Source organism: Neopelma chrysocephalum, unplaced genomic scaffold, assembly GCF_003984885.1.
Source record: "Neopelma chrysocephalum unplaced genomic scaffold, ASM398488v2 Primary Assembly neopelma1_107, whole genome shotgun sequence".
NCBI classification, from domain to species: domain Eukaryota; kingdom Metazoa; phylum Chordata; class Aves; order Passeriformes; family Pipridae; genus Neopelma; species Neopelma chrysocephalum.
Genome location: NW_020897772.1, coordinates 376,190 through 401,187, shown reverse-complemented (window position 1 = coordinate 401,187; position 24,998 = coordinate 376,190). Strand labels below are relative to the sequence as shown.

At 40.5% G+C, this 24,998-nt stretch overlaps 2 long non-coding RNA genes across 2 annotated transcripts in view; one reads left to right on the top strand and one right to left on the bottom strand.

Moving 5' to 3' along the window:
• LOC113973881 overlaps positions 1-20,803 on the bottom strand; it is a 138,315-nt gene extending 117,512 nt beyond the window's left edge. The window contains exon 1 of the long non-coding RNA XR_003536364.1: positions 20,640-20,803. This is a non-coding gene — a long non-coding RNA (uncharacterized LOC113973881). The remainder of the gene's footprint in view (positions 1-20,639) is intronic.
• A 98-nt stretch (positions 20,804-20,901) lies between these two features.
• Positions 20,902-22,513, top strand: LOC113973882. Its single transcript, XR_003536365.1, has 3 exons — positions 20,902-20,936; positions 21,623-21,738; positions 22,487-22,513. It is a non-coding gene; the product is annotated as an uncharacterized LOC113973882 (long non-coding RNA).
• The last annotated feature ends 2,485 nt before the right edge of the window (positions 22,514-24,998 follow it).

Sequence of the window (24,998 nt, the reverse complement as noted above, 5' to 3'; positions counted from 1 at the left end):
CGGGGGGCCCGCGCCCGAGGGAAGCGGGGGCCGGAGGGTCCGCGCCCAGGGAAGCGGCGTCCGGGGGACCCGCGCCCGGCGAAGCGGCGTCCGGGGGACCCGCGCCCGGCGAAGCGGCGTCCGGGGGGCCCGCGCCCGGCGAAGCGGCATCCCCGGGGCCCCTGACAGAGCGAAGCGGCATTCGGGGGCCCTCGCCCGAGGGAAGCGGAGGCTGGGGGGCCAGCGACAGAGGGAAGCGGTTGCCGGGGGGCCCGCGCCCGGCGAAGCGGATTCCGGGGGACCCGCACCCGAGGGAAGCAATTTCCAGGGTGCCCGCGCTTGGCGAAACGGCGGCCAGGGGGCCTGCGCCCGGCCTGGCCCCTAACTGAAGACCAGTGTTTCCCTGCAAGTAGTCTATATGACTAAAGCACTTTCTAATACAAAACCTTTGAGCTGCCTTTGATATTTCTTTATCAAAACAACATCTATCCTTGTTCTAAAGAGCCTTGAAGAGCTGTTCAAGGAGGAGGTATTGATCCATGGAGAGGATCAGGGTTGCACTAATCAGATTTCAGTGTCCCACGGTAAATTTTTTAGTTTATGATGTTATTCCTAACTGATAGTCCTTCATCTGAGATATACCTTCTCCTCTTGTTTCTTTTGTCTGAATACGCCCCAGGAATGTGGAAAGCCTGTGGAAGTTCAAGGAAAGGTTGGACTGTTTCCTAGGAGTAGGATCGTTTGAGAGGTACCCTATTGGCACAAACTGCCTCAGGAAGTCCCTGAGCTACAGCAGATTGGACACTCTTACAGTTCTTGGGAATCACCTCACTTTTTTGGTGTTACACTTTTCCTGAAGTATCTGCTGGGATTCAGCGCCAAGGCCAGAACACCGTTTGAGGTGGAGCCTGGACGTGACTCAGAAGGACACTGGTGTTTATTGGGGACCAAAACTCACACATCCAATACAATGCAACACACTGCCAGCTCAGCACCAGGTAAAACCCAACCTACTGCAGCCTGTCCAAGAGGGATCCCTGCAAAACACCAAATTCCCAGTCCTTGTGGGATGTGGCATTTCATTTCTCCAGCACATACAGCATTTTTAGGAAGAAAGGTAACTAAAGGAAGGAGATGCTCGCTGTCTCACTTACCTCCTCCAAATCCAAGATCCACCACCCATCCTCCTTTAAACCTTGGTGGGTTTTACTACAATACACATGAAAAAAATGCTCTGTGAGATAAATAATTGTTGGAGGGGGGAACCTTCAGGCCCTGGAAGTTAGTCCATTACCCGGAAAGGTGCATGCTCTCCTACCCTGCCCCCACCACGTGGCATGCGACCCCGCAAGGAGCACATACACAAACCACCAGGGAGGGACGGACGGAAGAGAGAGTTTAATGGGGGGATAGGGGTTTATAAAGCTCTTGGGAGGGTCAAAGGGGGCCAATCACAGGTGAAGGGTCTTACAGAAAAACCAATCAGGTAGAGAGTTAACAGCCAATAGAAAAAGGTTAACAAAGGCCACTGAGAACAGCTTAGGACATCTTCCCGGGACACTCCTGCCTGGGAGATAAGGGGTCTTTACAGAGGGTGTCGGGAAGAAGGAACAGTGACTTTGCAGAAACGCAAAAAGCCATCTTAATACATGTTTAAACAACATTAAAAACTCCTGATTCACCAGTCCATCCTTGGCAGGACTTTTTCCATAAATCCATTGCCACAACTTAGATGTGCCTGAGTGTGTATTTTTGCCTAAAAACTCTCTCAAGAATTTGGTGATGTGGAAATTAAAAGTAGTATTTTCTGTAAGACCCTTCACCTGTGATTGGCCCCCTTTGACCCTCCCAAGAGCTTTATAAACCCCTATCCCCCCATTAAACTCTCTCTTCCGTCCGTCCCTCCCTGGTGGTTTGTGTATGTGCTCCTTGCGGGGTCGCATGCCACGTGGTGGGGGCAGGGTAGGAGAGCATGCACCTTTCCAGGTAATGGACTGAATCCCAAGGCCTGAAGGTTCCCCCCTCCAACTCATCCACCGTACTAGGTGACTCTCTGGGCTCTATTAATAGGAAACAAATGTGGGATTCAGGGTACTTGTGACATTTCTAGGTGTAGGAGGACTTTAACTTGAAGAGAGGCTTTTTCCCCATGGGAGAGAGGTTTTAGTTCTGTATAAATTCAGTTACAAGAAAACATTCCATTTTATAGTTTCAGAGTAAGAAAATGCCTTTATGCAAGGAAAAAAAATGCTTTTAACCATAAGAAGACTGGTCATAAATATGAGCCAATTTTGTTTTGTGGAAAACAAATAAAAATTGCAATTACAAGTGAGAGATGAGCCCCAAGCTTTTTTCACCAGTTACTGTTTTACTTCCCACACTCTTCATGAAGCACACCAAGCATTCTTCAGCCAAGCACCTGCCAAAGAATAACCCACAGAAACAGAGCCATTCAGAATGCCAGCACACAAGTGTATCATTTATGTGTGCTTGGCTACAAGGAATACAGGCAATATCAAAGGCTTTCTCCAATTCTGGATAAATATGCACAATGCAGAACTCTGGTACGTGTTTATTTATAGGAGTAAAACCCACAAATAATCCCCAACCAACAGTGTAAGTGGGCATATAAGAGCTTAATATATACTGAGTCTCCTGGCCATAAACCTGCCCAAGAAAGACAGCAAGAAAAACTTCATACCTGTATAGTAGGACTGAAAAATATACCACATGGACTTACCACCACAACAACCAAGACAAAAAATAAAAAATCATCTCTGCCATGAATTTTCTACAGCAGCTCACACATTTTGTTTTGCCCTGCTTTATGAACCACTTCTTCCTAAAGAACCATTTCCAGTTCAAGCCCACTGTTTTTGACAGATCAGCTACAATCATTTCTTCCATAAAACAACAGGAGTCATATGAAATTTTACTCAGCCACAAAGGCGAAAAAACTCATGTATCATTACCTTACACTCCTTTTATGAGGCTCTTCTCCCACAAAGCACAGAGGTGGCAGAACTGAAGCACCTCTGAAACTTTCTGCTGTTCTGAAGGCACTTGTTCCAACTGCAGGTGTTCCCACTTTATAACCAAACCAGCCTGATTGATTATCACCTGTGCCTCATTTGTTTCTATGTGAGGTTTTCCTGCCAAGCAACACTTTCTCCAAATTTTAGCCCTGGGGGGGGCTTGAGCAAAATTATATACAAAGAGAGAATAAATATGTGTACTATTTATAAATTTAGATAAATATTTATAATTTGCATAATGAAATTATAAATTTTAGCCCTCTAGGGCCTAAAATGAAATGGAGAATGAGTAGAAAGGCAGGGCAAGCATGGTCTGACCAAGAACTAAAAGCAGCTCGTGGCCGACCAGGAGTTTGAAAAAATTTCCTTCAAACATAAAGATCTCACAAGCAAAATAGAAGTTTCCAAAGAACCTGACAGGAACGCTTTGTATAATTATGTCTACACGTGCTCCATTTAAGTGACAAACATGTTAAAAAACTTTCTTTTTTATCTTCATAAAGACTAATTGTGGAGAGAAAAGACAAGAACACATGGAAACACAGAAAGTGTGTGGGAGACAGAGACCTTTTGGGGATCCCAAAGGTAGCAGCACAATTACTAAATGAGCTCATCAAGACCCAGCTGCCAAAAGCACCTGGGGAAGCACCAAAGGTGTTGCTCTTGGAAGCCACAGCCCCAGGGCTGTCCCTCCCAGGCACAATATGGGACAGCTGCAACTACTTTAGAGGAACATCTAAAGATGACAGACCCAAAAGGAACATGATTCTGCTTCAAGAAGATTCAGCTCTTAACAGAGTGGTAAAAAGAAATATGCGTGTATTTGCTTGAATAACCCCTCCAAAAGTGTTTTTTGTTAAAATTTGTCATCTGATACAACTAAGAAGCTGTCATTAAAAAAAAAAAATCAATTTTCCTTTCAAAAGTGAAATATGCCCTGATGTTTTAGGGAAAAACAGGCTCCTTTCCAAGTACATACTGTGGGGTTTTTAAGGTAAAATGAAGGAGTACACAATGATAAATGACAAAGTGAAAGGTATATACGTGTATTTTAGTTGTAGTAAGCAGATATCACTCAACTGAGACTTTCAACTTAAACAATTCTGTTGACCTTTGGTGTCTGTAACCCATGGGAAACTCTCATTTTATATTACACAAAACATTTCTCGTGAATCAGTATTCACCAAATCCTTACAACTTCCCTGCAAGTTCACCCCCAGTAAGGGTAATAAATAACTAAAGGGAACATACAATGTACAATATACACGCCTTGAAAGGGATGGAAGGGCAATTTGTCCTTCCTGCTCGAGAAGATCAATGGTGATGACCTGGAAAATACCACGGATTTGCGGATCAGGGCAACCTACAACAGCTCCTACTTTTTTGCCAAGAAACAGGGAGTCCCAATGAACTGGTCAGAGAGTTTAAAGCTCTTGCCTTGCCAATCCAGGCTTCTGAAACACCAGCTGGAAATCCTGGGAGGAGGGAGGCCACTGGCAGCAGCCACTGCAGCTTTTCAGATGCCTTTGCAGTGATTTGTTCAGTGTGGCCACACTCCACAATCTCCTTCCAGAGAGATTCCCTTTAGGTACAAATCCAGACATGATGATGAAGGGGCTAATTCTCTACCATGGTTAGAATGAATCAGGGAACTTCACTGTGTTAATAGTTCATGTGCTCCCATCACTCAAAACAGCTCCCACAAGACTTGACAGAGAATTTGCTTGAACCACCAGGTGGTCAAACTACATAAATCTTCAAATATTGTCCTTTCTAGTGTATTTTCCCTGTGAAATCTGCCTGTACTGCAGATTATCTGGTCTGAACAATACTGCTATTCCCTCTTCCCTATTATCATCTCACAGAGCTCATTCTCATCTCTCTCCATGCTCTGCTCCAAAATGTGTTCAAATCAAAGGCTCTCATTTTTTTCCTTCTTTCCCTCAATTGTGTTTAATTATGCTGCTTTTTTTCTTTGAAGTTAAGGGGAAGAGTCCTATTTATTTCAGGCAAGATTTAGCCCGGCCTTTTCCTTCAAGTGTTCCACCTCACTGTATCTTCAAATATATTTTTCCATAGGGACGGGGTGCATCCAAATTAAAGATTAATGAAAAGGTAATTACTGTGGAATTATTAATTGAAGACATAGGATAGCATTTTTTTAGAATCACTGACCTTCGATACACTAATCAAAACAACAAAAGAAATAATGAAGTGTCTCGGATCTAAAACAGAGACATTTGCATTAAACAAATAGGAGTAACTTTCTCAAATACTGGGTAAATAGTCAGATATACTTTAAAATACAAAAATGTTTCCAGTGCTCTAAAATGAAGCCGAGTGAACTTCAATGAGTGAAACGAGAGTAGGTATTATTTGCACCTTTTAACCACGCAAAGTATTCTAGTCCTATTCTCATCTTAGTGTTTAAAAATAAGGCCATTGAAAGGAGAATTCCTACTGCCCCAGCTGTCATTACTTAGTTTTATGTGACTTGTCTGCTGGGGAATTACTCTTTTCACACTGAAAGTCGAAAATTACCGTTCACTTTGACAGACCTGCTCCTGATTGCACCCTGATGATGTGCCCTCAGTCCAGCTCGTGGCATTGGCAAGATAAACGTGTAGAATGAGAACAGGGGCAAAACACTAATAAATGTTGCTTAGCTCAAAGAGATGCAATCACACCCTTTCAATACCACCTGATATGTTGTCAACAATATTATGAGGCAATTAAGGTCTCTGTGTATTGACTGATGGAGGGGAATGATGATAAGTTCCAGGAGGCAGCTGTCTGAACCAGGAGATGCTGATGAATCACCCTGCAATAATTCATTATTAAGACATCTAGGTCTGCTTGTGCACCACAAAGTCAGAGGGGAGTAGGAGACAAAAAAATTGTGTAAATATTATTCAGACTGAAAAGTTTGCAGCTACAGCCACGAAGGAAAAGGCACACAGGGACAAGAACTTCTCAGGAAAATTAGATTGGACAATTTGCTTCTAAGAGACAAGCATGTTGAGGATCTCCACGCCATGTGATGGGTGTATCAGCAGATGCAGCAGGAGCCCCTACACTGGAATGCTCAGTATTTCCAAGATCTACCTGCTTCCCATATGGAAGAGTCACCACAAACTGTACAAACAAGGAGCCAGACTCCACAGCCTCAGGCTTGTATCTCATGCTGCTGAACTGCAGCAAATGGACATGGAAATATATAAAGCCTGAATCCACCTCTGGAAATAAAAGATCTGTGTGTTAATACTGATATTAATTGACTAAATGTAATTTAAAGCAGGTTATCAGCCTGGTATCACATACAAATCTCTTTCCAGGTGTATACAATGTGTCTCACAGCATTTCTTGCTTTCTTTTTTCTCTCTCTTTCTGGATCATACAAATGACATCTTTCATTGCTACCACCCAGTTGTTGCCCCTTTTGTGGATTGTTCCCTAAAAAGTTGAAGCATTAAAGCAATGGGCTACTGCCCAGCACCCAGTTTGAATTTTGACCTATTTTACAAAGGGAATTTATGACAGCGACATTCCTCACTGCTCTCAGTTTTTATGAACCTTACTCTGCTTTGCATTTGAAAATACAGCAGGTAACTATTTATGGCAACAGCAGCTACAAGACATGGTTGATAAAACCTCATATGCAACAACTATCACAGAATTTCATCACACTTCCCCAAAACTTTCAAAATACCTTCTTATATATTAAAAATACTTTTAATTGAGCACACGAAGAACACAATCAACAATTTCGCTTCACACATTGAATTTCTGGATCATTTGCTTGCATTTGTGGAAAGGCTCCTAAAACATACCCTAAGAAGATAGACCAGATTTCTTATTAGTGTAAATGTGGAAGAAATGCATGGCCATGTGCAAAGTTATTCCTCCCAGCTCCAGACATTCACGTGTTCCTCTGCCAGCTTTAGGTTCATTCCTTGTTTGATGCACCAACTGACCGATTTCTTGTAAATGCCTTTTTCTCCTTGTGGTGCCTAGAGAGCTTCTTGTCAGTTAAATAACTTGCTCATCTGTGTGACATTCCCTACAGGATTTTGATGGCCTAGAAGGATTATTGCTATTCTGTGACAACCCTCTTCCTTGACACATCCATTTCCTAGTCTATGATGCATCCAATAAAATCACATTTCAGGAGCCTCCATTTCTTATGTAATCCACCTTTCCTTTTTTAATTCATCAACGTAAACATCTACTGTTTGAGTAAACATCTACATATGGTTGAGTGTACAACAAAGTCCATTATTTATCAACATGCACAGTTTTTTCATACCCATGTTTTCTGAAAGTAAAATGTTACATATTAGTAAGTAGCATCTTCCAAAATTTACTTGCTGTACCCTGGAGTCAATTGGAGAAAAATCCCTTATTTGCCTCACTATTTCCACCACTATCAGCACAGCCGGAAGCCATAGAACAGCAAAGCAGAAGTCACTGCTACACAGAAGGTACCACCAACTTCGTGCTGCTTTACAATTTCAGTGGTGTTTCCACCACAACAGAGGTGTTCCACTCAAGTGTCAAATCTTAAACACAAAATGCACAATTGTTCAAGTAATAGCCAAATAAAAAGTTACCCATAGCATGATTACTTGTATAACTTTTTTAAGCTGCTATGTAGCATTTAAAAAATTAGCCTATAATCATTATCTACAGAAAGTTTTATATTGTTTAAATAATACAGTACAAGCCAGACTCAAGTCACTAAAGTCAATGACAAAATTATTTAGATAATTCTTGAGCATTTATCATAAGTCAGAGGTGCACCATGACTTCTAAAAACAGAGAAACATTTGTGATATTTGGGTGTTATGAATTTCCTGGCTAACCTTGAGCAAAGTTCAATCATACAGAATTTTGTTATCCATATATATATATAACAGGACATTACTATAGGGATTTTACGTAGTGAATGCAGAGAGCATCTGCTTGATAGCTCAGCTTTATGAGAGGTATTATTCAAGAATATTCTTGCTATTCTTAATCTATTTGGAGCCTTATACTTAAGACAGGTCTTCATGCCATAGTTGTGTTGAGAATCCCTTCACAGGTGACTTTTGCAAATAAGTAATCTAGACACACACAACCAGGTGTATTTAGAAAGGGAAAATAAACACATAGATCTGATATACAAATATATGCTTTCTGCTACTTTCAGACATTATTTCTATCAGATTTGGAGAGAAACCCAGTAATTAAGGAAGAAACACCACTTCAGTTTTTATAATGTTAAAGCTTATTCACACATATGCATACTCAACTCTTTTAATAGAACTACTCAATCTGCCCTTTGCATCTTGAATATATAATTGCTGGCTCTTTTCACGTAGTCACTTAGATGAAGAGGGTTTTTTTCCCCCCTCAGCAGGATATCAAAGTCTCACAATCACATGAATCTCTCGCTCATGTACAATGGATTGTCATTTACAAAACCAAATAAAAACAATTGCTCCTTCAAAATGGAAATTCAGGATAACTTACTGTCATATATTCCAACAGTAAATGAAATAGATTAATGTTTTGAATAGTAATTAATTTAGTGTCAAGTGGCTTTAAAACAAGAACCCACTTAAGCTTCAAAGCAATCCACACAAAAATGCAAAAAGCTTAATAGACTCGCTGATTATTAATTCCATAATGCCAAGCTATGATCATGATGTTATGACAACTTACCCAGTGTTAACTGTAATTTGCAGTCAATATTTCTCCTTCAAATCCTTAATTTCACATTGCATCATTCTTTTAACTCACCTGGTGCAAGTCATGGGAAATTCCTTATTAGCTACACCTCCTAAACTCCAGGCACCAGAGGAATGCTGACAAGGGTTTAAGAAGATAGTCCCAGGCCTAAGCAATTAGTGCAAGACAAAGCATACAAATCTGCTGATCTTAAATAGGTAAATTCAGGCAACTCAACAAGAAGTGCTCCCTGCTCATGTGACAATGCTGAAAATTTGGTTTTCTCCAAAACTTAAATGAGAAATGGAGCCTGAGTGATAAATATAATCTAAATACATTATTTTTCCAGTGTAGTTCAATATGCCTCATACTTAAAAGTACTCATTTTATGTAGCTTTTATGAACTGAAATAACGATTAACTTCTTAAACCTTACTTGGTAAAAAAGTCGAGCTTGTACAAGCCAAATAAAATCGAATAGGCACCAAAAAAATACTAAAACATGTTAACACATATTAATTGGCAAAGGAGAATATTTGTGCCACCTGGCTCTCCATCTTTCTCTCAGCAAATCAGGTCACATGTTATTAAAATTGCTACTGTCTGTTCACTGTCTCACTGCATGGGCAGGTCTGAGAAGGCAATTCAGGGGTGCACCATCAGCAACTGCTGCTGTCTTGGGTATCCCAGGGCATCTCCAACGGCTGTAGAGAGACAAGACACCTCCAGTTTTCTCATAATAGGCAACATTTTAATTATTATATTTACCACATAGTCCCTAGCACATTTTTAACATGACCCTTTTTCAAGTTATGTAGAACCATGAGAAACTTTCCCTTTTAAAAAGCTGCTGCTTACAAAGATTTTGCCATTTCTGCTGACAGAAGAGGCTTCCAACCTATTTTGCACAAAGACTTTCTCACTTAATTTGACAAATGAGATATGAATGCAGCTGGCAGTGTGTACCACTCTTAAGTGCTTGTGACCAAGCTCTCTGTTGGGACAACATCAGGGTCTGTCAAAAATAGCTGAAGTTTATATTAAAGCAACACATTATTATTTTCCAGCTCAAAATTGCTCTCTCCAACAGGACCAGACCTGAAGTATTTTCACATCAGGGGTTTACCTGCAATACAAGCTTTGGTATGGACCACACTCATGAGAAAATACCTTTGAAAAAGTGCAAGTGGGGTTTTTTTAAGGGATATTTGAGTTCAAGGTGGTGTTCACTGGAGTATTTTAATATATATACATGAATGTATATCTCAAATATACAATCCAAGCTCATGCAGTTCAAACCATGTCTAATTTTCTGTATTGATTTCAATATTTAGTTAAAGAATATGACTGAGTTATTTACAAAGTTTCCTTTCTGAAGTCATGGAGCATACTTAATTATTAAAAAAGATACTGGTCCATCATCATCATACCTATTCTATTTCTTCTATGGATTACTCAAGTCATCCATACTTTTAGAAGTTCTAAACTACAGTAATTAAGAGAGAAGAGAGTAGATAGGACCTTTCAGGTTTGATCCAATGAGACCTGTAAGGTTTACTCTGAAGGCTATGAATTATTCTGACTGTGTCCAAATAGACTTCAGAATGATTCATACTGATTTTAGGGAATATGCTTCAGCTTATAAAAATGTACAATTTTGAATCCATTTCATTTTTCAATATGATTAGTTTATCAAGCATCAACAATACAAGTCCAAACTGAAAGAAACCCACATTTTGATCAACTACAATCTCATTACTCTTATTGCAACAGGCACAAGCTTGTAAGCCAGCAAAACCCTCCAATTTCCATGAACTTTACTGAATACCACACACAACTTTGCACAGGATAAAGATCTTAAAAGAATTCTACAGAGTTCGACAGTGCTAAGGTCTCAATCTCGCTTTTAAAAACACTTCAAGAAAACTGTACTTTAACTGCTGTTTGCCACATCACCTCATGCCACACAAATCACAGTGCAACCTTTTCATTCCCCCTGGATACAGGAAATATTATCATTATTAGTTATTAAAATTAATTGTTGGACACTCTCTAGAAAGGTTAAGAAAATACTCTGTTGCCTTTTAACTGCAACAGTCTGCACAAAAAGCAAACAGAAATCAAAGAGCAGCACTAAAGGAGAGTAAACAAAGCTAATCTTATTAATGAATGAAAAATAGCTTATATACTATTATAAGAATGGTTTCTATGAATTAGTTGTGCTTACTTGATACTTAACAAAACAGATGTTAATAGAACTAAGCAAAATAATGCCTCTGATCAAAGCTTGCAGCATCATACCCTTCAAATAGTTATACTTGGTGGTTTTTTTCCTCTTTTATTCCTGCCAATTATCATTCACCCTGGGCCTCCTTCCACCTCTGACCATCATTCATCACACATGGTCTTATACTCCATTTCAATTACCCATAAGAGAACACAGTGCATTCATAAGCAAGTGGTCAAATTTAAAGTGCTCCATGGAACGAGTCTAAAATACAAAAGCTTAAAAAGAAAAAAAAAATATATCCTTTCTTCTGAAACCAGCAGAACCAGAAAGAAAAGCACATGTGGTCTTCTCACTCCCATCCTGACAGTACTTCTGGTGTCATCATCAAAATCAAGTTGTTCCTTTTGCTCTTCCCTCGCTATTTTCCCCAAAACAAACCAAAAACACCCCCTAACGTCATCCAGCTCAACTCTGCAATGAGAACTGCAGTGACAGAACAGGGTTGTCTGAGCCTAAAAATGGCAAAACCTTAATCCTATGCTAAGCCCTTCACAAAAACTGGCACTTTCTTTCAAATGCAAAATGATAACCTGAACTGCATGAAAATAAAATATTTCTTCTCTCTCTTTGAGCACACAGCACAGGATATTTTGCTCTGCACCCATCTGTTCAGCCAGTCAAATATCAAGGCTTTCTAGCCTTTACTGGCACGTGTCATTAACTTTGGGGGGTGGGATGTTAAAGACATGCTATATTTTACCACTAACCAATTTTAAAGGCACGTTCTCTTCCCCTTTAGATCTGTCTTGCACCTTCAGCTTGATTTTGACAAGTAAGACAGAGTCTTAAGGGGAAAAAAAAAAATAAAAATCAACCCAAAACTTCCAAAACTCAATGTGACCTCTGTAGATCACATCCTGTTTTACCAGCTGCTTCATCAACATCTGTGCACATAAGAATGTGGAAGCCCTAAGATGCACTGAAGGACACACCTACTGCTAATTTTGATTCTGCTGTAGTAAAAATTCATTAGGAGGTTTGAGGGGGCCAAAAAAAAAAAAAAGAGTATGGAATAAACAGTCTATAAAAGCACATTAATACCTCTAATGTGAGAAAAAAAATTACGTATGGGCTAATAAAAACCTTCTTTTAATCCCTCTGTAACACCTTCCCATGACTTGGCCATCTGTACCTTGATATATGAGTAAAAATACCTGAATGTGCTGTGCCAAGGGACCTGTAGGTTTGTAGTAGCTGATTACAACAGCCCCATGCGGAGAACACCCCTTGGACAACCTTCAGCCACGCACAGCTCAGTATTTCTCCCTTCAGCTCTTCCAGAGTCACGTTGACTTTACCAACCAAAAGTATTTTTCCAAGCTGTCTTTTGACCTACAACAATATGTGAAAAGAAACAAGGATAGTTTGAAGGGAAGAGAACTTGGAATGATCTTTCCTCCATAAAGATGCTACCACTTGCCCACTCAGCTCAAAATACTCAAACTTGTCGAGCATTTTTCTTTCACCCTTCCTTTTTTTCCCCCTAGAATAAGCTACACACTCTTGAGAAAATAATTTGAAGATTATGGTTTGTACAGGATACGTATAAAATGCGTTGTTTTCTAGTACAAAATTTATAAAACTTCAGATTTTTTTTCTAAATTCAAAAATATCTGTTGGAAGCTTACTTTGTAGAGAATATATGACATTCTTTTCTTAGAATGCAAACTTCCATGAAAACGTGTTTACAAATATTTCAAATTTCTCTAAACCAGAGAGTATAATAATTCTTTTTGGTTCAGATTCACAGCAAAATGATTTTACTAGGAAAACAATCTCTGTACAGGCTTGTATGAGTCTTTCACCAAGGCAAGTGGTGAGAGAGGGTTACTGTAAATCAAGATTTAACCTTGGGCTGTATTATGCAAAGCACAGGCCATCAGGAGCATCTTTAAACTCAGTACCTGTGCTCAAATAGTCCTCCTGGGATTTCTGACTCACTCAGAATATACAAGGACTATAGCCAAGCAGGGAAGGTTCCTGATAACGAGGAAAACAGGAGCAAAGTGGTCCTTTTACATCTTTACACAGTAGTTCTGTTTTTACCCGACCTGAGTTAATGCATGTTGCACAGAATTTCTAACTTTGGGGCTGAAATTAGAGCTGCAAAATCCTGAAATCCAGGGATACAGCGTGTCCTTACCAGCACAAACATCAAAAGCTAGCACCCTTTGTACCAAATTAAAGGTTTTGAGTACAAAGATCTAACAACAGAAAAGTTGAACTATGCCAAGCCAAAATAAAAAAAAGTATATTTGCAACCCAGGGGTTGGAAATTATTCATTAACATAAGAAGTCCCCAGCCCTTGATAGTGTTTTGACTTTCTTCTCTTTTGATCTTAATGTGAAACACTTTATAACATCAAAATGTTGTTATATATCAACTTTTTTTTTTAATTGTAATGCCAGCATTCATAATAATTATAAGTTGCTTTTCAAACCATCTTTGAGAAGAAAAGCATATTAAAGTTATCCTAATAAATCCACTAGAGGATTATTGTTGCACTGGAATATCAAAGAATTTGGGATGCATTGAAGATTTATTGTCATAAACATTGAAGTGTTAATGATATTAATCTGAAACTGGGTGTTCTTCCTTTGATTAGACGCTATACATCAGCCTGACAGCTTTAATAATTTCTGCTTAGACTGATAAATGAAATCAATTTTGTTCCATTATTCAGTATGACTGCAAGTTAATATAGAAATAAAAGTATTTCCTTATAAATTTTAAATTATAAACTACAGAAGTGCAAATGCAGTACAGCTGTTTCTTTCCTTTGCAGTGTGCCCATGCTATGAAGTGGTTTAAGCAGTGTGGGCCCTTGATGATTCTTCATTTATCTTTGATAAAAAATCCTACTAAACTAAGCTTTATATTGTAAATAGTTAAGCAAAAAAACAGTACAAATTTTCCTAAGAGCTATATGCAAATAAAACCTCTTAATCCATTCCACAAGACCTTGCAAAGCAGGCATGAAAACACTCACACCTGGGCATAAAGAATTGGTGCTGAGAAATGCAGCCTTTCACTTGCACATCAGTATAAGTTAATAAAACTCTTTAAACAGCTTCCTCGGTATTTTTCAGTTTTCAAATATACATTTAAATCATATCCATCAAGAATCCACATCCACACAGAACAGGCACAGCAATAATAAATGAAAAATTGACTTTCTGAAGGAGAATTTCATTCATAGCATGCAAGATAATGCAAACAAAGCTAAAAGCAATGACTAAAAGTCGGCATTATTTTCTCTTTTCATTAAAAGCTGATGAAACCAGCATGACCTCTACAGGCTCCACTGTCCAGTGTAAGATACAGTGAAATTCCTGAGCTGGATTCATAGATGGATTTTGACGAGCAAGCAGGGCAGGTGTTGCAGTGGCTGTTCAGTCACACACACACCACATGCTCAAGGTGCAAGGCAAGCACAGATTGTGCTGCAGGATGTCATGCCATGAGATTTGTAACAAAGCAAAGGAAATCTGGAATTGGGGGCCTCTCTGATTTACAAGGTTCATTTCCCACAGCAGCATCCAGGCAGGTTAGTCAGCTCAAGCACATTCCCTTCAATAATGGAATAGAATAACATGCTGGCAGAACTGGCTGGAAATACTTAATTTCTCCCTCTTTTATAGGGGTGTTTAATGTGACTTCTAAATGACCCTGCTGAGAAAGGCATTCTTTCCTTACATAAATTATGTATGACAGGGAGAAGAAAAAACATTTTTAGGAAGCAACATTCCCATAAACTACATTAGCTTTTTGCCATCAGCCTTTGAAATTCCTGTTCAACAGAGGCCTAACAGCATGGAAGAGCCTAAAAATGCATAGGGCAAAACCTTAATCCTGTGCTAAGCCCCTCACAAAAACTGGCACATTCTTTTAGATGCAAAATGATAACCTGAACTGCATGAAAATAAAAGTATTTCTTCTCTCTCCAGGTAATTCCATACTCAGAATTAAAGCTGTAAGTAAACAAAGGAGGACCCAAAATTTCAGATTCATACGTTTCATGAAGTTCAATTTTCCAGCTCAAGCAAAGACAGATTCTCTAAGTCCCTCAGGCATTGGAATGGGCTGATCAGGGAAGTGGTGGATTCTCCATCCCTGGAGGTGTTTAAGATGAGACTGGATGTGGCACATGAGACAGTACTGACCAAATACAAGTGTTTAAATCATCTTACATATAATATTTACAAATATTTTTCATTAGAAAAGACCAGAATCACTCTTGTCCTGCTTCTGAGGGCAAAAAAGTTAACATTTAATATAGCCTGCAGCATAAGAGTAACCACAGAATTTTCTTTTAAAGTTCATTTCATTTATATTATCACTGATAATAATACAATACTATCATTAACTGCAACTCATAGAAATCAATACAAGCTGCTTAAATTAACATGAATATTGTTTAATGCTAGTTTAAAGAAAAAAACTCTGAAGAACTTCACAGACTGTTTAGGTGATATCAGTAGATCCTTCTTGCCAGTAGGCAGGTATAAAACTTGCCTGGATCTGGTTTAGCTGTGACATACTTCTGTAAATGACACAGCAGGAACAGACTTTGCCTTAAAAATAAAAGTCTTTGGTTTATATTTTCTAGAAACGACTCCTGGCCTTCCTCAGAAGTTCTTCCACACTCCCTAAATGCCACCAGAAATGTGAGACATCTGCTCTACAGTTGGCCTATTCAGGAAGCTATGACGGATTTTCCAGATAACACATCCAAATAGTCTTTGCTGAATACAGCAGGATTTCTGATCACAATTCTTATTAACTCAAGTGAAGAATAAAAGAAAATGTTGCAGGTTTATATATTATTACAAATTCTGGCTTTTTAAGGATCTCTTAGGATAAGAGTTTTTCCAGAAATGCTCAGCCATTGTCCTGCAGCAACAGCCTTTTGAACTCCCCCTCACAGTCACTCTAAACTGGCCATGGTTCATCATGGAACTAAAAAAAACCCTGGTAGCAATAGTGAAAACTCATCCAAAACCCACACTTCTCATTCTGCTGTCAACTTCCTCTCAATCTCTTCATTACTTTCTGGACACTCCTCTATCAACTTGGTTTTCTTTTTCTGTATTAAGGGAAACAGGAATGGCTCCTCCTTCATTTGGAACATCTTCAAAGCTAATTTCAGTAGAACAACTCAATTTTTATTGGTACTTCAATCTCATAATGTATACCTCAGCTGTTATATATTGCCTCTCCATTGGAATAAATTCACTGTCACCACTGATCTGACCATTCCACTTTACAACCATCAAAATAGCACCAATGGTAGATCTACTTGATTTATTGTTCTAATATTGAGAAGAAAGATGAGTCAGTTTAAAAGTTTTTTGCTGGAAAACTAATGTTCCTATGGTGCAAAGTGAATAGAAGAGAGAGAACTCACTTGGAAGGAGGTTACTGGTTAACTGGCTGCTCTAATTCACACTCTCAAGGAAGCCTCTTCTCACAAATGCTCCAAAGTAAAACACATTTTAAATGAGAGCCCCGTGGCTTATTCCAGTGTTCACATGCACGTGAAAACCTTCTATCCACATTAAGAAAAAGGAAGTATAAACACATTAGGAGAAAGTGTTTTAATATTTCCCTTTCTTTTCCTACTCAGGGACTCCACATGGCATTCCAAGAAACACTCCAAGGGTGGCCATGTGTGTATGTGCAAATCCAGTTTTCATTCTCCTATCACTGGAATCCTTTCACCGACACCACAAAGTACCCAGGACCTGCAGAGTCACCTTACACTGGCCCTGAACTTCCCTCACACCTGCAGAAAGGTGTTGGTTTGCTGCCTTTCCAGGAGCCCCATCTCTCCTTCCTGGCAGTACCTTGTTTTTTATGGTACAAACAGAGCCATTACTGAATGTGGAGGAAATCAAGTGCTCTCTACCAACAGGTAGGATAAAACCAAACCTAACTCTGCCTCCTTTCTCCTTCACAACCAGACCTGCCCAAATGACAGCAGGGTTTGTACAAGGGACACCACTTTCTGGGACATGGTCTTGGATGTGGGGCAATTATGACAACTTATTGCTGGTCCTGTAATGATGTCCAACATTTTAAGGGTAAACAGGTAGAAAAAGAAGAAAGTTAGGAGTTTTAAATCCTGGTGAGGTCACAGTGCACAAGTAACTCACCCACCTCTACAGTCCTGTTTGCAGAAGGGTTCCCCAGAGCAGGAGATCCCATTTTGTGCCTGGAGAGCCTTCTCAGAGCTCCCTCCACGTTCAGCCATGAGGCTGCTCTGGGGAAAGCCCAGCACAAGTGGTTGGCAACAGGCTGGCACCCCAAACATTCCATGAACCCACTGCTACCATAGCAACAGGCTGGCACCCCAAACATTCCATGAACCCACTGCTACCATAACAATAGGCTGGCACCCCAAACATTCCATGAACCCACTGCTACCCTAGCAACGGGCTAGCACCCCAAACATTCCAGTCACCCACTGCTACCATAACAACAGGCTGGCACCCCAAACATTCCCAGTAGCGCTGCCTCCTGGGAACCAAATGGTGAATCCGTGGTTACCACAGGAAAAGCCTCTCACCAGAAAGCAAAATAATCAAGACTCAACCAAAACACACACTTCTCATTCTGCTGCCAACTTCCTCTCAACCTCTTCATTACTCTCTGGATGCTTATCTACCAACTTGGTTTTATTTTTCTGTATTAAGGGAAAAGGGGATGGCTCCTCATTTATTTGGAGCATCTTCACAGCTAATTTCAGTACAACAACTCATGATTATTGTTACCTCAATCTCATAACATACAACACTATGTAAAATGGCCTCTCCACTGGAATAAATATTCTGTCACCACTGATCTGCCCGTTGCACTTTACAACTGTCAGAACAGGGCCAATGTTAGATCTACTTGTTCTATCGTTCCGATATTGAGACCAATGAAGAGTCAGCTTAAAAACTTATTGCTGGAAAATTAATGTTCTCACAACATTAAGTAAAAAGAAAAGACATATTGGAGCTCACTCAGGAATGTCATTACTGGGTTACTGGTTCACCTAATTCACACTCTCAAAGAAGCTCACAAATGCTCCCAAATAGAACACATTTTAAAAATGAGAGCCCAGTGGCTTATTCCAGTGCTTAAATGCATCCGAAAACCTTCTAATCACAATTCAAAAAAAGAAGTACAAAGACATTAATAGAAAGTGTGCCTATTTCTCTTTCTTTCCCCATCCAGCTCAGAACAGGTCTATATACACACAGCATGTACACATATGCAGCAAGCTCTAACTACTAGATATGATTTATGAGTCTATCGAAGTAAAACATAGAATTTTATTACCATTTTGAATCAGCTCCAAGCCACCTAAATTCATTCCAATTGGATGTAAAGCTAAACAGAGTTGCAGAGCACTCAGTATCAACGTATGTCTACATTGGAAAACGTGAGATGCTTCTCTTTTTCTCAGATGAGTCTACAGCATTACTGGAATAATTCTGAGCTCTAGCAAACCATTGCCCCTATATTTCCATGTACAAGGATTTGGGCTTTGTTAATGGAGATACTTCACTTTAAGTCTGTTTTTCTTCATTTACAGCTAAAATATTTCTATGAAGATCAAATCTCTTTCAGATGCCATTTATTCCTATCTTGAATCCAAATCACTCACATATAACAAACTTACAATTTCCCAAGTGATATACACATTTAACTGGAAAACACGTTTACTGCATTTCTACTATAAATGATATCTTTTTCCCACCTGCAAGTTAGTTACAAATACACCCTCTAATTTTTGCTCAAATTTCCAGCCTTGACAAAGCAGAGTTTCATTTGTATTCGGGATTTCCATCTTATGTCTATCCATAGGGTGTAAAAGTAATTATATAATGCATTCAGCTCCCCTGATTTTTTTATACATTAAAATAAAAAGAAAAAGCCACCAAAACACCCCAGACTCCAACACTGTTGGAGAAGTGCTCTCCTGAGGGGCAGATTTCCTCTATTTTTTGACTCATAACCAGTTGTCTTGTTCCCAGAAGAAAAAAGGCACTGAGCAGTAAGAAAATCTTTTGCATTAGCACAGCTCACTATGTGGTGTGGTTATTCCACACAGCAACTGCATCTTTCCCATTTACCAAACCAGTCATTTTTGTCATGCGTAGTATATTCACCAATATATAATTATTTCTAGTTGAACAATGAAAATACTCAGAGAGGTGCTCTGCTGGCCTTGGCAGACAATTCTGTTTCCCCACAGCATCCACTTCTGTGAGCAATTCTTAGCCAGCTCTTAACACACAATGTGGGATAAAGGACCTGAGGAGTTTCACCTTTCTAAGTTAGGAAATCACGAGGTATTTAGACATTTTGAACATTTACAAAACACTATTTTAACCTTTGAAGATCAGAATTTTCAACTTGTGTTGTCAGTGTTCATTAAAATGCTTTCTTTGCAACATCCAATGCTGTTAATATCTCTAATATCCATCAGCTTCCTACAAAGAGCTTCTAAGTCAAACACCCCTGACACTGGATCAACAACATTCTGAAAGAGTTTGATTTTGCTGTTGCAAATGACACTTAAACCAGATGTCTCAAAAAAATCTACAGTACCAGGAGCTGACAAACATAGTCTTGGAGACGTGAACCTTATCCAAAAGCATCCATTTCAGTCTTAAAATTGATTCATATTTTAAACTCCTATGCAAAATGCCTCCTCATTTATTTATTCTTTTATGTTTAGGGAATGTTACCCTCAAATAATATTTTGAATTTATAATACTCAATGTAAAGAGATTACAATGTTTTAGGATTCTTCTGTAAGGACAGTGCAAGCCCTAAAGAATCCAAACCCAAATTAATATATATAGAGAGAGAATCCTTAGAGCACTCAGCCTTAGTTGGGAAGTGGTACAGGAATGACACACAAAGGGCACAGCACACTTCCCAGAGCCCAAATCTTGGAATGGCAACACCATCCAGTACAGAACCTCTGAGAAGATCCAGGCTACAACAGGGTTATCACAGACAGAATGCCAGGCTTATCCCAGGGATGCCACCATAGTGCAAATGCAGGGAAAACCGTGCTACTGCCTCTGGAGACACCTTCCCTCTGCACTCCTGTACTGTCACTGGTCCTCTTCCAGGAACAAAATATTAAGTTCCAAGAACATGGGACATGAAAAAAATTCATTGGGGAGTAAAGTGCAGGTTTGTATCTGTTTGGATCTTCCTCCTAAACTTCTCTCCTAACACTGCAGTCTTTGTAAAACTCTCACTACTTTTGTTACACTACAAGAAGCTTTCCACTTTCTTCTCTGTCCCTCATTCCTGGTGTGAAAAGGGCCTTTTCTTCAAGCTAAAAATAACGTTTAAAATTTGTACACGGGTGTATGGCAACCATATGACTTTCCAGGAATGCGACTTGCTACTTGTAAGTCCTTGTGATCACTCTGTAAATGACAAGAGTTTAAAGCAACACCATTTTCTGCGACACATTCTTGGAACGTGGGGCAATTGTGACACCTTATGGCCGTTCCTGTAATGGCCTTCAACGTTTTAAGGGTGAACAGATTGAAAACCAGAAAGTTAATAGTTTGAAATCCTGCTTTGGTCACAGGGTACGAGTAACTCACCCACCACCACAGCTCTGTCTCCGGAAGGGGTTCTCCAGGGCAGGAGATCCCACCAAGACCATTTTGTGCCTGGAGAGCCTTCTCAGAGCTCCTCCCACACTCAGCCACGAGGCTGCTCTGGGCAGTGCCCAGCACAAGTGGTTGGCAATGGACTGTCACCCCAAACATTCCAGTAACCCACTGTTACCGTAGCAACGGGCTGTGACCTGAACATTCCCAGGAGAACAACCCATTATTCCCACAGTAACACAAATGTGTGGGTACTTGGTATATATCCTGAGCTCCTCAGCATGGACTGTGCAAGTTCATTCCAGCCTTTCCTCAGACCACCCCATAAGCAAAAAGAGATTATCCATAAATTAACGTGCAGAAAGTCACCACAATACTCACTCTCTACTACATTTCTAACAGGAATCACAGACTGCTGCCCCAAGAACACTATTTATACCCTGCCTTTCCCTCAGGGTGTGAATTTACCCATAATGTTATGCAGGTGGTTCCCACCATCAGCCAGAGCACCTCCAGCTGACTTAACCAATTAGGTTTTAGATTATAAAACCCTCCACTGGAAGCTGGGGCAGCTTGAGGAAAGTTGGTATGGCTTGAAGAGGTCACTGTACCTTTTTAGGCTATATTAGCGAGGGCCTCTTGAAAGAAGAAACAGTGTCATGTTGTCTTTGTCAGGCTTTTTCTAACAGGTTGGAACTTTTACTCAGTTTCATAGGATAATTTAGGTTGGAAAAGACACTCAAGATCAACAAGTCCAACACTAAACTATGCGCCAAAGAGCCACATTTTAACTGGGCACTTTTTAAATCTCTCCAAGAATGCTCACTCTACTTCCATGGGCAACCTGTTCCAGTAAAGAAATTCTTCCTAATATCCAGTATAAACCTTCCCTGGCACAACCTGAGTCTGTTTGCTCTTGTGCCTGTTCCTTGGGAGAAGACATGAACCCCTACCTGACTGCAACCTCCTTTCAGGTAGTTGCAGAGAGAGATAAGGTCCCCCTGAGCCTCTTTTTTCCAGGCTAAACACTCCCAATTTCAAGAAATTCTGTCAGTGGGCTAAAGCCCTAAAATATTCTTTCAGCACAAATGTGAGAATGGGCAGCTGGGGAGATGAAGGTTAAATGAGTGTCCTTGCTGGGGGGGAGTGCATTCTACAAAATGCAAAAGAAATACTCAGATGATGATGAGTTACAACTCTACAGCTGGTTTCTGACAGAGGAGGAAGGATCTGAAAACTGCTTCTTGTTCTGATTTGGATGCAAACAGCAGTTCTTTGGCTGTGCTTCTGTAGGTTCATCATTGCTTAATTTTCTCACTTGGAATAAATACATGGCTAGATTTTTATTTGTGGGGGAAGAACAGTACAATGTATTAAACCAGATTTATTTTTTGAACTGTGGCAGATGCATATGTACCATAGTGACACATGATGTTAGTAAAGTACAATGGGCTCTTGGACTGCCCATAAACACCTCGAAGTTAATTATTCACTTGTCATTCATTCAGTTATTCATAAAGGGATTCATGTTCTTTAGAACTAGAATAATTGTTGAGGTATGGCAAAGAAAGTGGCAAAAACTCAAGAAGCTTCAGCTATGCTAAGCTTGATATTTCTAAGGTTATTTAAGATTTTTAAAATGAAATATTGTAGATATTTCTAACTGCTCATAATTCTAGTCTCAACTGGTTTTAAATCTAATGCTGGATATAGATTAAAACCCAGTTGCATAAATTCCTAGAAACTGGAAATAAAATACGTACTTTAGGCTTAGATGGATTAATATTTTAATTATGTGTTTTATTTATGATAATCCTCATTTCCACTATTTTTTTCAGATCACAATGAGAGGAAGCAACAACATGGGAATAATTTTTCCTTTAAGTTGGAAGATACGAGGAATTACACCACAAACAAAATATATTTCACAAGAGATTCAAACATTACGGCCTGGCTGCTCATACAGTGGAATCACAGTGACATTAATGAGAGTGTGACTGACTTAAAGGCAGCAAGTTGTCCCAACAGCTCAAACCAAACAGGCTCATTTCTAGACTGAATTCCACCTGTGTTAGGTCCCACCACTGTGTGCTACCATGTATTTGCTGATGGATCAAGGAATCATTAGTTATTACAGATCTCATCCAGTGTAATCAAGCAGGGGTGTTAATCAGTTAACCTCTTATACCTTCCCTTGCCTCATGCTTCTTTGTGATTCTGAGCTTAAACATGAAATCTGGAATTGTTCTCTGGTATCATGCAGACTACGTAGAACTCAAACTGAAGAACCAAAACATTTCATCCTTTTTTGAGCCCACAAGCAGTGACGTGTGTGACAAATGGCTGTTACAGTTATTTAGCTAAGCACTGTGAAAATTAGGATATTTTATTGAACTCCTTGGATCTTCTGTGCTGCAGATCTGTGAGTGCTGAAAGTCTTGTAGGAACAGCTCACTGTTTGCTTACAGAACAGTCTGGTTTTTACCTCCGGCCCATGAGATAATTTCAAAAACATGCCTTGTTATTAAAATATTTTTGGATGCAGATTGTACCAGAAATTGTCAAACTTGGTGAAAAACAGAAGCTTTACTCCATCTACAAAGTATGAAACTACATCCATCATAGCAAGACTGAAGCACCTTACTCAAAATGAGAAAAGGGCATTTGTGCTGTTGTGGCTGAAACAGGTGGACCTTAAAATCTGTCATCAGCAACTAATATTTTGATATTGGAACATTTTTCAGAAATCAAAAGTTGGCAAATCTGGATATGTCCCATTATATATCCCACTTGTTTTTTTTCCAAAGCATTTTTCTTCTAGTATCCAGGTACCACTCCCAAACAGCAAACATAGGACCAAAGCTTTGCATTTCTTCCTGTTGCAGAAACTCCTATATGCAGGGGAAGGAAAGAGCCATGAAAGGCCATCTCATTAAACCAAATGAAAATTATACTTGTGGAATGCTCATAGAACATGCATCCAAGCCATAGCATGAGAAAGCAGCAGTGCTCGTCAAGGCTAAGAAACCCCATGGGACTTATGTACCAGATCATGATCCTCCTTAGGCATTTGGAGTCAATTTGGGCTTGTTTCACCCTTTCTGCAGGAAGATTTGTGCCATCCTTGGTGAAACCCAAACCCAGTCTTGGCTTTTTGTGAGGAAATGAGAGGAGAGATGTAAAGCTTGTCTTCACTCAGGCTGACAGCCCGTTTCACACACTCAAACCTGACCCACGCCTCCTGAAGCACAGCTCCCCTCCTCACACAGCTAGGCTGCTTATTTCCAGGGAATGGCTCCTGGTCACAGTTCCCTGCGCTGCAGTAGCTCATGTTCACACACCCAGGCTCCCTGCCCTACCAAATCCCCTCCTGTTAGTCCCTGGTGAGCGTGTCAGCGCACCCAGCACACAATCAGAGCTCAGCACACAATCGGAGCTCAGCACCGTGGCTGTCTCCGAGCCTGTCTCAGGGAAAGACTTGGCCCTCAGAGGGAAAACACATCACAGAATACTCTGAGTTGGAAGGGATCCACAAGAATCATTAGGGTTGGAAGGGACCTCTGCAGATCATCCCCTGCCAGGGCAGGGCCACCTGGAATTATGGAATCATAGAATCATGGAATCATGGAATCAGCTGGGTTGGAAGGGACCTCCGAGATTGTCAAGTCCAACCCTTGATCCAACACTGCTGTGGTTCCCAGACCATGGCACTAAGTGCCACATCCAGTCTTCTCTTAAAAACCTCCAGGGACGGAGAATCCACCACTTCCCTGGGCAGGTTTGGAATGTCTCCAGAGAGGGAGACTCCACGACCTCTCTAGGAAGCTTGTTCCAGCGCTCTGCCATCCTCAGTGTAAAGTTCTCCCTTGTGTTGAGGTCGAACTTCTTGTGCTTTTATTTACGGCCATAAACACGGATCATGAAGCCTCTGAACAGGACCATCCCCAACAGTCCAGCCCGTGCCTGAGGACGCTGTCCAGACGCCCCCTGTGCTCTGCCAGGCTCAGTGCCGTGCCCACTGGATATATTGACCGCTTGGGTGTACACGCTTGCAACAAACGTGGGTAGAGCCCTTCCCAAATCTTCGTTCGCGAAGCCTAGCCATGATGGGTGTGCACAGATCCCGGTTTTATCCCCGATACGAGGCTCTGTGGTCCGTGCGACCTTTAGGACTCTACACCTCCACATCGCCCCCCATTCTGCCTCCACAGAGCTCCGCCCCGCCCTCCCCGCCCCTCCGCGACGTCTGAGACCCCGCCCCCTCGCGTAACGTCACTGCGCGCGCGCCTTCCCGTCGTGCCCCGCGGGACCCGTTGCGCCTCCCCGGCGGCGGCGGCGCTGCCCGGTCCG